We start from the raw sequence: 15,093 nt of genomic DNA on the forward strand, positions 1-15,093 counted from the left end.
TAAAGATGGTAGTACGCCTCTATGAGGGGAACTATGCCAGGTATGATGTGGCGCTATGGGGGAACTGCCTGATCAAAGTTTTGTTAGTAGGGGCATCCTTGATGGGTGCAACATGGCTCCTACCCTTTTCTTCTTTATATTAATAACTGTGTGAAATACTTAACTGTCAGTGATTCCCCTACTTTTGCTGGGTAGAAAATCCCAGACCTCCTTTTTGCCAACAATAGTCTCCTGCTGGCAAAAACAAGGGTGGGCATTCTTAGCCTTGTTGACAACTTCTGTACATTTAGTTCAGACTACAGTCTTGGGGTAAGTTCTGCTAAAATTAAACTGTTGGTCTATACCAGGGGGAAGAGGGTGAATGGCACGGAAAAATTGAGGAATGAAGAACTGGAAAGGGTAACTGAATTTGACTATCTAGGGGTCTTAATGGCTGATTCTGGATCATGGGCACCGCACATTGCAAAAAGCTACCACTCTGTAAACTGTGGGGTGTGACTAATAATAGGATGGGCATAAAGTCTGAGTGGTTTCTTATCCTTCCGGCAATAGAAATGTTTAAGAGGCAGGTGCAAGGAGCGGCATGATATGGAGCACAACTTTGTGGTTATTGTAATCTGAGCGTTTTGGGCCCCAACGAGAATAAAGATTTTAGTGCTGTTACGGCGTTAGGAAAAGGAGCAACTTTGTTTGTTGCACTTCTCGCTATATCTTGGTATTGATTTTGATACTTAATTGGCATCCATGATAGGTGAGGTGGGGCTGAGTGTCTGAAAAGTTTCAGCGCTCTGTCCATCATCTCCTTGTATTTGCTTTGTTCGCCCTAAGTTGGCAGGGTATACCCAGACGTGGGTCCCTTGCTCACTCTGCCACTGAATTCAAGCTAGCCTGGCTGATAAGGGCTGTTATCCCTAAACCGGTCTCAGGATACTTGTTTCTGGTCCAGGGAAGACATGGCTTGGCAGTTCAGGTTGGACAGTTCCCATGAGGCACAGGGTCAAGACTGATTTGCATATAACTGTGTCTGAACTGGGTGACAAAGTGAACTAAAGAACGATGATGGATTCAACCCAGATCTGTGACTAGGGGTGAGTGTCTGAAAAGTTTCAGCGCTCAGTCCATCATCTCCTTGTGTTTGCGCAGTGCAACTATTAGCAGGCTGCTCTCATGCAGCCCGCTCCCCACACTCATACAGAGCCGCAACGTGGTGCACAGGATATTGGCAATTCCGTATGAAGCACACACGCTCGCTGCATTGTAATGCAGTGAAAATTATATTCAACAGATCCGTTGATAATATGAATGTGGACACAATCCCTCACACACCTGTTACCCCCCCCCCCCCCCCCCACTACCCTGCCCATAGATTAGAGTCCGAATCCCACACCCCTTACTATACCGGTTTAAGGCCCGAGTCGCACTTTTCAGGTGCCCAGGGGAGAAGGCTGGAGTATCTATCCGGGTAGCCAAGTGACATTCGTCGAATGGAGGGTTGGTTCTACTGTGAAAGTTCACCCACTTTATGCGGAGCAGAAAATGGGCTAGAGGCTGTTCCAGTTCAATCAAAAGGTCCCTCAATTTGCCTTCTGGCACCAGCTCAGTTCTGCAAAGCACAGTAAAGTCATGCAATCTCTCGACCTGCTTCTAATCACTCTCTGAAGTGTTCCTCAGCCCAGTCATTTATGCACACCACCCAGGCCTGGTCTGGGCAATACCACCTGGCAACACAAAGTCGTCTGGCCAGGTGAGGAGAAGGCAGTTGATTTGCAACACTGAGAGCAAGACAGAACACTCTGTGAACAATCTCCTCCTTGTATACAACAGATTTCTCTGGTTGCTTTCACCATGCAGTCCAAGATGTCTGGCCCCACTTCCCCACAGGTGTACCTCCACCCTGCTGAAGTATGGCACCAGTAGTTCTGCCTCGGTATGCCTTTGAAGTAGAGGGTGGTTCAGAGAGTTGCCCTTTAAACTACAGATGTCTCCACTAATTTCAGTTCTGTCTGCCTTGATGCCTTGGAATGCAAATCTTAATATTTAGTGGGCCATGTTCTGGCTTCCTAGAGTCTTAAGTGTTGAAACCTCTCCCCTCAATCTATCCAGCTAAGTCCTCAATTGGCAGAGGTATTTCCTTCCAGTTGCATGCCCAATGTTTATGGATGTCTCTGGAGAATGCACAGATGTGCTCCCCCAGCCTGCAGTGTGGTATGGAGCTAAACTAAACGGCACACAAGAGTTTAGCACAGAGAAATGCCCACTTTTAAGAAGTGGCATTTTTAAGCTATTAATGGCCGATCCTCCTTTACCACAAGAGAGGGTATGTTATTGTGAATCCAATAATAGCAAACAACATAAGGCTGCTCCCACTGGAAGTCCTAAGGCTATGAATCCTGAAAAACCAGGAGAAAAAAGCAACATTTTAGGGAAACCCTCTGAAGGGCCATGTCCGGCAGGGTGTCTGATTTTATATTTATCCTCAATTGAACGTGTTGGGGTTTTGATGTGATGTTTGTGATGTTTTACGTGACTGGGGATGCATGCTGTCTGTCTTTACACAGTTACTATCTCATTGCAGATGGCACAGGTTCTAACGAGCTGTCCTTTTTAAATTCCTGTTTTTTTGTGTCCTTGAGGGTTTTATGTCAGTCAGCAAAGGTACATGCTGCAGCCTCCAGGTATCAAAGCATTGATGCATTAACACCAAAACTAAAGCATTTGCATTGCAAAATCTGATTCACGGAGTAGTTAAGACGTTGAATGGTTTTGATTCGGTTATTGTTCCCCAATTATGTCTCATTACGTAAGCTATTATGGCTATTTCCAGTGCCGTTGATAGCACAGATATTCATAAAACCATCCGCCATTTGCCTATAGCGAGTTTTAAGGGTATCAGTTACATTCTTGTTGGCTTCATATCATACTGTTCGTTGCTTTGCTTTTATCTGAAAACACAGGAGCTAGATACATATTTACTTAATGACACAATAGAGGAAACTTTGGTCAACGCCTTAGTAACAGAAGCTAAGCAACTTTGCACAATGTTGTGAACTTAACACATTATCCCTCCCTTTTTTTAAACTCAAAGGTCATTTATCACAAGACAACAAATTTCTCAGTTAAATGTCTTTTAATTGTGTGCAGTGCAGTCATTGCAGAGTTTCTGAAGCCCTGTTTGTATGTTTGGCATATCTAGGTCTGTCTGTAGTGTTAAAACCGTAATGATTGACTATGAATGTGCGTTTCACCACGAAAGTGGTGCCTGAGAACATCTAATTATCCAATAGGAGTGCACCCCTTCAAAGGTCCAATCGATACAGAAAAGTTACATCTCTAATGCCAGTCTTGTTGCATATGTGCTTGATTCCACATCTTAGGAATAATACAAATATTCCAGGTTGAATGTTAAACCCATCAGCAATAAGAATGGTCGTAAACCTACCAAAGAGATCTCATAAATGGGTTAGTGTCCGCATTTATTGCAGTGCGTTCCAGTCTTGAATTCTTTCTTGTTTGGATTAGTGATGATTCCAAAGGAGCATGGGGAGTGGTTAAGGTAGATTCATAGAAAATGTCAGCTGTTGGCAATGATTGTTTTTAAGCAGTTTTAATACTTCTGTGTTTAGCAAAAACAAATGCAATACGTGGTATATGTCATTTAGCATGCACTACTGCCTTGTGAACTCTTACGGCAGCTCGTATGGGCAGTTTCCGAATAGGTCTGTACAACTCCAAAGAGAAGAGCCAAGAATGCTTATATAATATGAAGAAAACGCCTTTATTAGAACTTCTAAAGATCCATGTTCTTCTGCAGTTCAAATGGCAGCTTTGCACAAAAGGGAATTCCATTCTAAGTGTTGAACAAGTGTTACTCTCACTCAGATCAACGGTGGGTTAAGTGATGCCCAAAATCCTTTGATAAATATTGGTCCATGTAAGCCAATTAGACTGTTGATCGTCACTTTAAGTAGAACCTGTGCCTTACAGATAGGCCAGAATTTCACCTTATTTTCTCATTGTTGTTTCAGGGACTGTGACTCTCCATGTAGCAATAATATGTTGCTTAAGTGGAGGGTTACCTTATTTGACCATAGACCACTAAAGTCCTTCACAATGTGTGCAGTATGCCATCCCCACCGTTTTTTTAGGTCTGGAGTTAGCTAAGGCCTTTTGTTTTTACTAATATTATACGAATAATATAACTGAAGGGGCTTCAGCCATCCCTCTTCATCCAGGTTTGTTATTGTCATTCACATTTTTCTTCAACCTACCACAGCATACATATTGGAGCCCGCGGGTCAGCCCACTTCACCCAGTGTCTTCAATGTGAGAGATGGCCTTTAGCCCTTTCACAAGGAGGACATCCACATGTCATGAATTTCCCTGTTTTTCGGGACCAAATGAACGTATTTTTGCTTTTAGCTGACCTTTTGTTTTTAGGTTGATGAGGTTATGGCAGCGCCCTCCAAACATTAAGTTTACAAAAAACATTACAATGCAAGCATTGACAAAGCCAAAAGACTGGCTTTGAACACCAGACATTTTCCATGCTCTGTTTCATTTGTCTCTAAATGTTGCACTCTTATTTTTGATTTTTGGTAACTGCTTGTGGGGCTTCTGATCCTGTGGGAGACTTAATGTAAAGTCCTTGCTCTCAAATAATCCTTATTTTGAGATCCCAACCCTTAATTTCCAAACAAGAACAACTTCAAGATGTGTCCCAGATACTGATCCAACCCATTTCATGATGCACCAGACTGTCTCTCACACACTCCATGAATACTTTTTGAATCATATTATTTATTGAGATTTGTCAATTGTGTATTAATGCTATAAAAAAGAATATATAACACTAAAGAACAGAAAATGTAAATACAATCAAATGTGCAAAATTAATTTAGTGTCTGCAAGCATACAATGTTTAGCACTCTAAAAATACTTTAATATCATTGGCAGCAGTCTCCAATAACTGTAGAGCATTTATTAAAAAAAAAAGTCCTAAAGACATTCATAGCTTTCTTACACGTTTGCTAATTCATCCTACTCAGTGTACAGTGACCACTAGGCGAGGTACGGTCTAACCGAAATGTAAACGAAGCCAAGAACACTATAACAATATGTTCAGCTGACTTCGCCAGATTCCTCTGAGCATTGCACCTCTACCGATCCATGCCAGCCACCCAGATTTCCAAAAATGTTACGTTTCCTAGGCAGAACATCATGAGGCTATGCTAACATTAGGGAACAGGACCCTGTACAAATACGGTTATACCGGCTAGCATACATCAACAAGGTAACATCAAAAAGCCAATTGGGTGAGTCTCGAACTGTTGGAGTGTCCTTGTTCATGTTTTGAAATGACGCTTATTTTTCTTTAATGGATTGATTACTCAATAAAGCATATTGCAACATGTAGTGTATATTAGAAATGGCAGTTTAAGACACCAATGTTGATAACTAATCGACATGAATGAAGATTCACAGTACAGCCATTAATGGTGTCTAATGAGTAGAATATTCATTTTATATTCAGTTTATTCATAGTGAATATCACGTATATAATTGAACTAAGAACAGAACTAAGTGACAATGAAACAGACCTGGTAGTGCTATAGAAATGAGTAGATGTACTGTCTTTATAGATGCTTTTTAAGGGTTTGACCAGCAAAAATCTCCCTCAAACCCAACAATCCGAGGAGGATTTTAAGCTCCTCAAATGTCTTTGTCAAACGTTGTCAACTGAGTGCCAGAATCTTCCCGAGAGTCATGATATTTTGAGTTTCGAAATCCAGACAAAGTGTTGCATGTCAGGCTCACCATAGAAAAAAAAGTATTTGTTATAAAGAGGAACAAGCAATATTTGGCTGATCAACAATGTCAAAAGGTACTGTTGTATGTCATGGAAGTGCTTTGAAGCAGTTGAGCTACTTTGCATGCGTTGCCCCAAACTGTCCTGGAAGGAAAATCCCATAATGAAGCAACATCTTGTGATATAACAGTATTGAAGCTGAAAGTAGGGCCTCTTTGACCATACTTCATAAGTTGGGTTAAACTCAGCCCTCAAAAACAGTGTGTTATGAAGAGGAGTTCAAGTTGATGTTTGCATTGTAAGTGGTTATCTTAAAAGCAGTGACTGGGGAAATTCTGCCACCCAGTCATACCTATTTTCTCGTGGTCCCTTACTTCCTTTTGCAGAACTACTTATTTGCTTCACTGTAAAGTTACCCAGGAACCTTTGTTTCAATATGAAAGAACCCTTTTGCCTCCAGGTAGGTTTGCCTTCAGCTCGGTAGACTTTCCCCTAATTAGATGGGTTTTCCCCCCACCTCCTGTGGGTTCTTACCCCACTGCGACTGGAACCTGGCTGTATAGGAATGCCCTGGGAATTAATTGGAAAAGCCCTCCGTCGCATTACCAAGTCAAAAGAGGTCGTGCTAAGGCTGGCATTTATTTGCAAACTGGCCCCTCTCAGATAGGTAGTCCTTGCTAAGTGGTCAGCAGTTAATACCACAGTGCCCTTCCTGGACTCAGAGGCATCTCATTGTCTTCTGAGTAAGGTGATAGGTTGCAAAATTGGTTTTTAGACTGCTCTAGGTCAGACAGCCTAAAAGTATATTTTAATAAGTTACTACTTCACTCAGGTTATCAACAATCTGAGTTCACCATTAAATTAGATCTTAAAATATAATTAGGAAATTCCTTTTAATTACTTTAATTGCATTTTCTCAGGCCAAAAGATGGTAAGATAGTCTTAATCATACCGAGGTTGGCCTAATGGAAAATGGAATGCCTTTTCAACCTTTAGTTCTGTCTAGGAACACTTTTTAAATACATAGTGTTCCCTGTCGCAGGTACTTGCTTTTGTTTTTATATTTGAAGCGACATAATTCTAGTTCCTAAAATAGATAAATCCCTTTACAGTGATCTCTTACCAGAAGTTTATTGAACACAAAATGCTTACATTGGGCCATTTCTGTGTTCTGTCTCGTTTGGGTATCCGAGAAATGTTTTTAATGATTTATATTGCATTACCCTCGTGTATTTACATTGTTTAAAATTTCATGAGAACAATATCAGTTCGTGGCATAACTTCAAGACTGAAGTCCTCAATATATTTCCACATCGAGTTTTCCTGTTTTATCCAGTATTCCAGAAAAGCTTGGGGGTTTTCACTTTTTCCGTACAAAAACAAGACAAGAAGGCCTCAAACTTGTATTTATGCTCTAAGAGGGTAAACTGGAAGTTTGATGAACCATTGCGCCATAAAATACAGTGCCAGTAGCTTCCTCTACATAGAGGGGTAGAAGGAACAGACCTGATGAAAGGGAAAAATAGCACGAACACCTGTTTGACTGATCAGGTATACACCCACAGTGTTTACCTTTGCTTTACTTCGGAACTATGCTCAGGAGAATGTTATAAATGTGATCACATTCTAATCATAAATGCTTGGGTCTCGCGCTACATTTGTTAGCTTCTCCAGTGGGGCAACCAGGACCAGCTGACCTGTTTGATGCAAGCCCTTCACCGTCATACCCAAGCAAGAGAAAAACTGAAATCGAGTTTCACCTTTTCTGTTTGCTGTTCCACCTCAGCAGAAATCAAAGTAAATCAGTGGTTATCAGGTGTGATAAAGTTGGCATTCTACTTTACATTTCAGCAGGTCAAAACTGCTGGAATTTAACAAGTGGGAAGGACCCAGTGTTTACAGGGACATGCAGATTTGGTACTTGAACACTAGAATCTGCATGTTATTCCCCCAAAACTAAGTATTGCATCCAATAAATCTTTGTTGTCTTATTATAATTGGATGCTATAGTCATCCCATCAGACAGGCCCCCTGCTTCTATTCGGGCCCCTCTTCCTCGGTCAGGAGTGCCTATGGGAGAGGGTTGTAGTGCCTCGCGTTCATTGGAGTAAGGCTGCTGTCGGGGTGCTCTTTGGGAGTAGCTGTGTGCCCGCTTGGATGATGTAACCCGGATCTGTGCCGGAGCAAACCGTATTCATCTTCACCTTCCAAGTCGGTGCAAACTAAATGAGCCAAGGCAGCGGCCCTGCCCGAGCTGCAGCAGGTGCTGAACCTGCTCATTATGCCTATTCTTTGCTTCTGTCGTCACTCGAGTTGCTATTTTGCATGTAATGTACCTCTCAACGCTCCGTGTAGCAATTTCACAGTTTAGACTCCAAGGTTTCGAAGCCTATTGTATCGTTTCCGGCGCTACCCCGATCTCGTGCCAGCGGTAATCTAAATTCCTGCGTGCATACGCAGCGCGCTTTGTATTCCGATATGCCGGGCGACGCCCCTGTGCATTCATGGCCTTGCGCGGCAGTCGCTCTCCGGGCCGATGTTAATAATTTCCCAGGCACTTCTCTCGGATTTGCTGAGAGGAGGAGGTTTCCACATGACTTTGCTGAACTGAATGTGATACTGTATGGGGGGTGTTCTGTTCAGTCCTTTTTGGCGCACTCTGCTTGAAGCTTCATACTAGGAATGCGTTTATTCGACGAGGAGGGAAGAACAGCAGCTGAGACGAGGTTTGTACAAAAAACTACTTAATGGCCTGGATTTATTGTAGAGTGGAGTGGAGGGGCGGGCTGGGAGTACTGTAGGTAAGAAGATCAGCCCACCACTAGATTTTGTGGTGGGCGTGGCAAAGGATTAGTTTAGTGATGGAGATTGTGGTTCATGGTGGGAAATGATGGTAACTATTTGTAGCTGTTGTACACTAGGTCTCCCTTAGTATTTGTTTGACGCAGTTTTTTGGAACCCCATTTTCCAGTGTTGAGATCTTGTGTACGATTTCGTTATGCGCTTTTTGTATTCGCTTTCTTCTTCCTTAAACATTCACCTTCTGAGTGTCTACTTGTCTCTTTCACAAAAGGTCCAGTTCTTACATCAATGGGGATCTGCTTTTGACCTTTTGGGATGAGCATTTCATTCTGTGCCCCAAAGACAGCGTGAGAAGGTTCTGAGTATGAATAAAGTATGTATCGAATCTTAGAATTTCTGAACCTTTTGCTGGGAAGCAAGAGTGAATGGTGAATGATGTAAGCTGATACTTGCCCATTTTCCTCACCCCTGGAGAACTGAGTCATTTGGACGTATCGTTTGCGTTTCCCTCAGTGATCGCTGTAAGTTGGATCTTGACCCCCTTTATTGAGCCCATTTAGGAAGAACACATCATCCGCCACTCTTTCTTGCTGCGACCCACTTGCAGAACTTGGGATGCAGGGAAATAAGGCCAACACAATGCAACGCATGAATACTGCCTATTCCGTAGCATGGGGTAACTTCAAATCAATCCTAAAAAAAACCTCTTCAAGGTGTTAAGCTAGACCAAGTGAATTGTGGGGTTGCAGCTGTTCAGTATATGATCAAGGCAAATACTAAATACTAGCTGGCAAGAACCTAAAATACTTAAAGTCCAGCATAATTCTGCTTTCTCTAGAAACTGTAAAAAGTATCTCCTGGCCTATCAGATGTTTGTAGATCTATGGTGTATCAGACAACTGCAGATCGTAAGTAGACTTAAAACAAGTGCACCTCTTCAGCCTGGAAAGCTAAAAATCTTTTGGTATGTGTTCATGCTATTTTCCTTAAACAGTAAATCTTTCGACTTGAAGTAATACTTTGAGATGAGGAAAGTGCATTGCACGTGGAAAAAATAGCACCAGGCATGTAACATTTGCTCTTATATTTGTACTGCTTCTAACCTGGTTCCCGATCTCTGCTTCCTTCAATAATTCTTCAGTGATAGTTATGTCAGGTGTGGTTGTTTCAGTCAAAGATTTCCAGGCACATGAGGATGTAGAAGTGGTGGTCAATGCTCACTTGAAAGCAATGGTGACTAATGATTTAGAGAAGTGTTGCATTACTGTTGAAGGCATTCAGTAGGTGTTGGATATGTGGCTCCATATTGATGGAAGCACAGATAATAGCTCAGAGAAATACAGTAGATCAGTTGGCTGACTTACTTGTGTTGCTTTACACTCTGGTGGTTTGGTCTGTGGAGGCCCGAACCACCAGTGGTGATTACCTTGAACAAGTGAGAAACACCTACCTGACCGACAATAAACAGAGAAGAAATACTTGTTTACAGAATCTGACCATGTAGGGGTCAGACAGTACATAGGTCACCATTGACCAGAGGTGTTTGGGATTACCAAAAGGAATACGAGATACTACTGTATGAAAATGCCTCTTTTTGCATTATCACCCGCATATTGTGGTCTGACACTCCTGTTTGACTCTGAGCACTGGGACTAAATATGCCCCAGTGCATGTGCACTCATCTCTAAAACATGTCAGAATTGGCCATACTCCTAATTGGCATATTTAAATTCACTATAAATCTCTAGTATATGGTACAAACGTATCCAGGTCTTGTTAGTTAAATGTCACTACAGAACTGCAGCACATATTGTGCCACTCAACATAGTGTGAGTGCAAAAATAACTGCAGCCCACAGAAACCGTTTTCAGTGACCACAGAGGAGGAGGTTGCTCATTTCCCTGGTTATATTTGTAGAGTTGTCACAGTAGCTCTGCAAAGGGCAAGAAGAATTTTTCCATTATGGTTTTAGATGGAGAGGGGCACTGTGGGATTTATAGCTACAAAAGTGGGGAGGGTTACCCCTAAGAACTTATTTCTTATTTGTTAGGGAGAGACCAGGAGTGCATCGCCTTTTCCACACCAAGCCTCTGCCATGCATGAATGTGGCTGCCCAGGGCACCCTCTTCAGAATACTGCTGGCCCTATAAAAGAGAGCAAAATGGCTGCAAGGCTTCCCCTGTTGTTGAGACAAGTGAGGAGACCTGAACGGCTGGACCTGCTCCTACTTGGAGTTCAGTTGCTTTTTCTGGGAACAAGGCTCAGTTGGCTGACCCATTAAGTTACAGGGATACAACAAGCTGCTAGATGTCTTTTTCTTGAAGAGACCAGCTGACCAGTTCCAACTGGACCTGCTAAGAACCCTGCTTGTGGTTAGTGCTGAAGTGAGTATTGACCCAAAATGCTAATCCTTATGTCCTGGGCTCATTGTCTATGTCAAAGTAAACTCCTACTAACCTCTTCAAAAATCTGGGTTATAGAAACTATTTGGCTCCAAAGACCTCCAGAGTACTGGGACAAACCTGCCAAGTGAATCCAAAGAAGGTGCATTGGCACTGGGCCAACTATTCTTGGTTATCCAGTTTGAAGCTTTTCTGCAGCAGCTAATCCGTAATAGGGTGACCTTGCTGAAAGGGTTTCTGGCCTGAGGGAGCCCTGTTCGGCTACAGCTTACAACCTTGCCCCACTTGTGGAATTTGGTTGGCAAAAGTATCGGGCTAGAGAGGGACCTTCCTTGGGCATAACTTTCTGAAATTGTCCACCTGGAGCTTTCCCACTAAAAGTTAATGGTTTCACTATGAACATGTCCGACTGTTCTCCAGCCGCATGGAGTGCCTCTTGGCCACAACCTGTCTCCTTGCCCTGCTGAGGATTCTTAACTTCCATTTCAGAGACTTAACACCTTCCGCGTTACAGTGGAGCTGTGCTCATGACGAGCCGAGCTCGTTATACCTGCTGTGGAACGCCCACGTGGGGATAATTCCCCTGCTGTGCTGGGCGTTCCATTAAATGGGCGTGGTCATGACGAGCTCAGCTCGACATGAGCACAGCGCCACCATGCTGCATGATGAGCTGAGCTCGTCACAGGCACCGCGGCGCTGCGCGCGGCCCCTCTCCCCCGCAACGGGGGGAATTAGCCCCGCGGCAAAGGGGTTAGGAAAGAAGAAAAAACTTCCACCTGGGATGAACCTGGTTTCTCTACCAGACCCACATTCAATCTCTGTAAGTCTTAAATAGCACCTAGGTCCCGATGAAGCACAGCCAGATGACCACAGTTGGTGCTTAATGCTTTTTTGGTGCTGTTTCCAAGTACACCTTGAAAAATTCACAACTCCTATTCCCCTTATTTGATATTTGTCATTTTGGTTTAATTTTGTTTATTAAATTATTCTCTGTTTTGATAAATTAGAGTAAGATTTTTATTATGTTGTGTTTTTGACTTCTTACCAGTTTTGATACTTTTAAATGGTTTAAATATTTTCTTAAATTATGCATATCCACTCTGTGCCATAGCTACCAGGGGTTGAGCTTGGGTTTAAATTACTAAAACCTTTACTGGGACTAACAAGAATAATGAGATTATTATTTGTGGTAAACTATCATCCACTCCTATTGATGATAATCCACTTTTTCTCAAGTGCTAAATTTAAATGAAACCTGAAAACGTTGGGACTTCCACAACCGAGTTCCCGTCCACCCCCACTGATATCGTCCCAGTGTGGAAGGAGCCATTATTTGCAAAAGATTGAGTTCTCTTATACTACCACTTCAGCAATGTCATAGACATGCCATCCTTACATGAGGATATGCAGCAAAGTTTGGTATTAAGCAACATAGAAGTGAGGCTAATGAAGGGCCAGACTAGAGTGTGGCTGATCTGGTCAATACTAAATTCAAAGTGACTGTCAGCCAACTACGTTTTAATGTTTAGACATTGCGAGACGAATTTATTAAGAAAAGTAGTACATTTTCATCCATAGTAATGCAGTTTGACTACTTTTGACATTCTCAAATGTTCCCATTAGTATACATGGAAAGAGATGCAATGCACAGACTTACAATAATAGTATTGAGCATATTATGTGAAATACTCTCCAGGCTGTCATTTCCACAGTGTATCATTGTGCATAACTGTACATAGTGTACAATTACTCACTGGGGAACATTTAAGTCTTGTGCTATTTAGTCTAGCCTGGTTTACATACTCATCCCTTTCTTGCTCTATAATCTTGACAGTTTTAGATATATTTAGCTCACTGGAAGTTGGTGTCCTTAGAGGTGCAGACCTAGTTAAGCAAGGTACAACAAATTCATAGTGCGTGTTAGGCTATTTTGGCCTAAGTCATCATGCAATATCTAAGGGTATGGGTTGATGGCAGCAGCTACATCTAGAGGAATCAGATTATTAACATCAGCTGGTAGCAGAGCATTATTTGGGGTTAAGCAGCAGATCTTCAGCGGGACTCAAGTAAGTTTTGTAGTTTCTGAACGGAAAAGTCCTCTGCATAATGAAAGACATGTACCCCTGACCTGAGTGCCCAACTGTACTGCTGTCTGGATCCCTACTGCAGATTATTTTTTTTTTGTCATAGCTGAACACCGATCGTGTGTGCTCGCCATAATATAGGCCTGTTTCATTATTCTAGTCTGGTTGGACCGAGAGGGGTGCCCTAAGCGGTACCCTCATAGTGGTGGAAGGCTACTGCCTTCACCAGGAGGTAAGCAGCACAAGTGCTGTGATGGCAGCATCCCTTGTAGTGATCAGTAGTAGTGAACAGGACCTTTTTACTGTGTCTCACTGGAGTGAGGTCTTCAGGCTCACTTCCCTTTTTCAAATGTTCAGTTGCTGTGTGCTTAACTCACCCCTGGTTTATGTCCGGTAGATGTGGAAGGTTTTGAGTGATGGAAACGTGGTGAGTGCATGTGTGCTCACAAGATGTACAGTACACAAGGTTTGAGGGGAGGTATGGAGCACCCATGCTAAATGTGTGTATGCTGACAGTGTGTTTTTTTTAAATAACACACGCTGGTACAATGCAGAAAGGCTGCAGTACTGAGCAATGCACACAGACTGAATGTGTTTGCCGTATGCAGTTATACCTGTGGTGGCATAATACATGAGGATAACAGTCCTGTGCAGTAAGTGCTGTGGATGTATACTGAGTGCAAGTATGCCTGCATTGGTACATTGCATGGAGGTCATTGGGTTCCATTTTGGGAGCCTTTGCCTACTCAATGGAAAACATGAGCAGAGGAATCCACCCTCCCCGACACATTTTGTGAATTGCTGTATTCCTGTAAGCTGGGATTGTTATACACTGATGTGTGGGTGAGACAGGCTCTTTGTGCATTTCAAAGGGATCTTTTAGTTACCTGGGCACAATAAATACACCATTTTCATAACCCTTAGCCAGTTTTAACTTGCACACCCACTTACCCACCCTCCACATAGAACTCACCCTACACACCCTCATGCATCTGACGGTAGTTCTCAAAAGAACTCTACTAAAGTGACCCGCGGGGGCCCGTAGGGCATTGCAGCGCCGGGCCGACTAGGAGCACACGTCCAATAATGAAGCATGACATCCTTCAGGGTGTGTGAGGGCCAAAAGAGGCAAGACTTGTTCTTCCCTCTAACCAGTGGGTTCTAGGTCAAGGATCCCCCTCTTCTGACTTTCGGTCTCTCTCTCTTTTTTCCATCTTTGTGAGTGGGTGACACATTGCACCCCCTCCTTCGGAACAGTGTCCCCCCGTTTTGATCTAATCTTTGATTCAATGACATCACAAGGAAGGGGCATGGACAAATCTGGGGAAGAGAGAGATGGTGCTGATGAGGGAATCATAAAGAGTAGGGACGAGAGCCCAGGATTATCCTTTTGATGATATCACTGTGGCTGACCTCCAGTGTCAAGATTTGTCACTCCCATGAATCTTGTTGAGGGTTAATCGGCTTTGGCGTCGTGTCTGCTGTGACAGACATCCTTCAGGAGGAAGAAAAAAAGGAAAGATGTCCATTTCAAAGAAGCTGAACCCCAACAAAATATCTGAAAGGCTCAGACAATACATTTTATTTTGTGTCTAGAGCAGTCACACAGGCTTTGTGAGGAGGGGAAGCTCTGCAAGACTTCTGCCTGTGACCAGGACTGGGGACCTTGGCCTACTAGTCTCCCTGCTGGGTGAATGGTCATTACCTAGGAAAACCAAGACTGCCTTGCCTGGAGCACCAGCGGCTGCCTATTTGCCAAGACCAGTGTGTCCTGTGAGGAAGAAGAGCGTGTCGAAAGGAGCACGGTAAGGGGGGAGACCTACTCTGAGAGCTCCCTGTGTGAGTTGTGAGGAATCTGTTCTTGCTCCAATGCGGCCTTCGCCCATATGTTGGATTGATTTGGTGACCCACGTGTGCCTGGAGGGGCCACCGTGGAGTGAGCCAAGGAGCGAGGGTTGCGTGGAGGGCGGCAGGCCTGCCCAACTTGTGATGGGTGGCT

General features: G+C 43.3%; 1 protein-coding gene across 11 annotated transcripts in view; it reads left to right on the plus strand.

Annotated features, from left to right (window-relative positions):
- The window catches only part of EPS8 (EGFR pathway substrate 8, signaling adaptor), a 1,020,454-nt gene that overhangs the window by 367,918 nt on the left and 637,443 nt on the right, over window positions 1-15,093 (plus strand). Inside the window, exon 1 of one of the 11 annotated variants that reach the window (XM_086920922.1) lies at window positions 8,337-8,532. The exons of 7 other annotated variants lie outside the window; for them this stretch is intronic. The gene's annotated coding sequence lies outside the window, so the exon portion shown is untranslated. Of the gene's footprint in view, window positions 1-8,336; window positions 8,533-15,093 lie in introns of those variants that run through there. 3 more of the 11 variants (XM_086920881.1, XM_086920959.1, XM_086920914.1) reach the window with 3 other exon arrangements.

This window comes from Lissotriton vulgaris, chromosome 1_1 (genome assembly GCF_964263255.1).
Source record: "Lissotriton vulgaris chromosome 1_1, aLisVul1.2, whole genome shotgun sequence".
NCBI lineage: Eukaryota > Metazoa > Chordata > Amphibia > Caudata > Salamandridae > Lissotriton > Lissotriton vulgaris.